Below are 3,145 nucleotides of genomic sequence, written 5' to 3'. Positions count from 1 at the left end.
CTCTAGATGTAAACAAGATCCCCTTAGCTTGTTAGCTTTTTGAAGTAGGTTTCCATATGACCTCTCAGATGGTTGTGAGCTGCCAAGTAGGCTCTGGGAATGGAACCCAATTCTTCTCAAAGAACAGCTAGTGTTCTTAACCACTGAGCCATCTCCCAGCCCCTCATCTAATCATTTTATAATGGCATTGGCTCTTCAAAATGAAGAGATAGAAAATGGAAACTAGAAATTGAGAAGAAAAAAATGAACAGCATTGTCAGGATATTACTGATAACCAGAAACAAAAAGGTTCACAAAAAGAATCATTTTGATCAAGAGAAGACAGTAAAACCAATCACAGTTGTCTAAAAACAAACAAACAAATAAAACTGTGAACTTGTTCAGTAACTAGATGAAATTTGGGCTTTGATAGAAGCTAATGAGAAACTTTAAGTTTAGGAAGAAGAAAGGAGACAGAAATCTAGAAGAGTCAGTACAGGAAATGGAGATGATGAATGGCTATAACAGGATGAAAGCTATTGTGCATCAGGCAGATACTATTGTGGACCAAACTTAAAAAGAGAATGGGCATTGTCAACTTCAAGTGTGATGGCTCACAGGCCTTCTAAAAGCAATGGATGAAGAGGACATTCAGTCAGATGGCTGTCAATGCAAAAGCAGAAGAATGGAAGGTGCTTTTCTCAATTCATACTTTTTCTCATTTTGTATCTTGATTGAACTTTAATTTTGATTTTATTTAGGATTTACAACAGAAAAATAACATTTATGTTGCTTTTTAAAATTTTTATTTTGTGTCTTGTCTAGGAACCTAAAATTGTTGTCTTTAGTTGTCAAGTTCATTTCTTAATTTAAAAAGTGCTTTCAAGTCCAAATTAACTAGGAATGAGATTAGGTAAAACATCTATCAATATCTGTTAGACAACCTTTTCAGAGTATCCCTTTCTGTGCCTAAGTGCCAAGTTCCAATCTCATCTAATTCCTAATTCCACACTATATTATCAAGAAGCTAAGATTGTGATGGTTGATATTTGTGACCTCTCTGAGATGACTGAATCAGCAATTCTTATTGCAGAAGCTGTCACTTCTGGAGTCAACACTTCTAGCCATCCTCATGTAAATCTTATTGACAATTAGGAATTGTTTCTTGTCTGGGAAGCTCAGACAATTTATATTTTAAACAAATGTACTTGCAATGGGGATGAAGCTGAATGAATCACAAAGGGTCAGGGTATTTGTGAAGCTCTAGAAAGTAAATGTTTTAGCCAGTCCAGTCACTGTTGTAATCATTCAGCTGCTGTAACAGCATGAAAACACAATGAACAGATAATTCGTGAATGAGTGAGCATGGCTGCTTTCCAGCTCCTTACAGAGACAAGCAGCAGGCCAGAATTTTCAACTGTGGGATATATTCTGCCAACCCTTGAGAAACAGCAGTTGTGTAGATCACATTTAATTATTGTAGAATGAATTAGTCCCCTATTGTGTGACCTTAAGTCCAGTTTTTCTTTGGAAAGTAATGTTGTTGTTGTTTTGGGGGGCTTCTCTTTTTCTACTGTACCACACATCCAATTTTTTTTCAATTTAAAAAACATTATTTTTAAATTCATTTTACATACCAACCACAGATCCCCCCTCATTCCTCCTCCTGCTCCTCCCTGACCCACTCTTATCCCCTTCTGCAAAAGGGTAAGTTCTCCAATAGGGGAACAGCTAAGCCTGGTACATTCAGTTGAGACAGGACGAAGCCCCTTCCCTCTGCATCATGCCAGAGCAAGGTATCAGACCACAGGTAATGAGATCCAGAAAGCCAGCTCATGCACCAGGGATAGATCCTGATCATACTGCCAGGGGCCCTCAAACAGACCCAGCTACACAACTGTTTCCCGTATGCAAAGGGCCTTGTCCAGTCCCATGCAAGTTCCACAGCTGTCAGTCTAAAGTTTGTGAGTTCCTATGAACTTGGTTCAGTTGTCTCTGTAGATTTCCCCATCATGATCTTGACCCCCTTTGCTCATAGAATCCCTCTTCCCTCTCTTCAACTGGACTCCTAGAGTTTGACCTGGTTCATGGTTGTGGATCATTGCATCTGTTTCCATCAGTTACTGGATGAAGACTCTATGACATTTGGGGTATTCACCAATCTGATTACCAGGGTAGGCCAGTTCAGGCACCCTCACCACTATTGCTAATAGTCTAATCTGGGGTCATCCTTGTGGATTCCTGGGAACTTCCCCAGCACCAGGTTTCTCCCTATCCCCATGATGTCTCCCTCTATCAAGTTATCTCATTCGTTGCTCTCCTACTCCATCTCTCCCCCAGCTTGACAATCCCATTCCCTCATGTTCTCATCCCCCATCCCCTACCCTCTATTGCCTCGCCCTGTTGCTGGAGAGCTTCTCTCCAGGTTCCATTAAGCCCCGCATTCCACAATCCACATATAAAATAATCACTCAGACATTTATATTACTTATAAACTGTATGGCCGTGGCAGGCTTCTTGTTAACTGTTCTTATAGCTTAAATTAACCCATTTCTATAAATCTATACCTTGCCACGTGGCTGGTGGCTTACCGGAGTCTTTACATGCTGCTTGTCCTGGCGGTGGCTGCAGTGTCTCTCCTCCTTCTTCCTGTTCCCCCAATTCTCCTTTCTCTTTGTCCCGCCTATACTTCCTGCCTGGGCACTGGCTATCAGTGTTTTATTTATATAGAGTGATATCCACAGCATCTCCCCATCCCTAGTTTACTCATAGAGATCTCCTCTGTTTCCCCTTCCCAAGGTGATCTGTGCATCCCTCTTAGGGTCCTCCTTGTTTCCCAGCTTCTCTAGAGCTGTGGGTTGTAGTCTTATTATCCTTTGCTTTACATCCAGTATCTACTTATGAGTGAGTACATACCATGTTTGTCTTTCTGAGTCTGGGTTACATCACTGAGAATATTTTCTAGTTCCATCTATTTGCCTGTACATTTCATGATGTCATTGTTTTTTTACAGCTGAGAAATATGCTATTGTGTACATGTACCACATTTTTTATATCCATTCTTTGGTTGAGGGGCTCTAGGTGGCTTCCAGGTTCTGGCTATTACAAATAATGCTGTTATGAACATAGTTGAGCAAGTGTCCTTGTGGTATGATTGAGCATCCCT

This window comes from Peromyscus leucopus, chromosome 9 (genome assembly GCF_004664715.2).
Source record: "Peromyscus leucopus breed LL Stock chromosome 9, UCI_PerLeu_2.1, whole genome shotgun sequence".
Classification (NCBI taxonomy): domain Eukaryota; kingdom Metazoa; phylum Chordata; class Mammalia; order Rodentia; family Cricetidae; genus Peromyscus; species Peromyscus leucopus.
Note: the sequence above shows the minus strand (reverse complement) of the source record.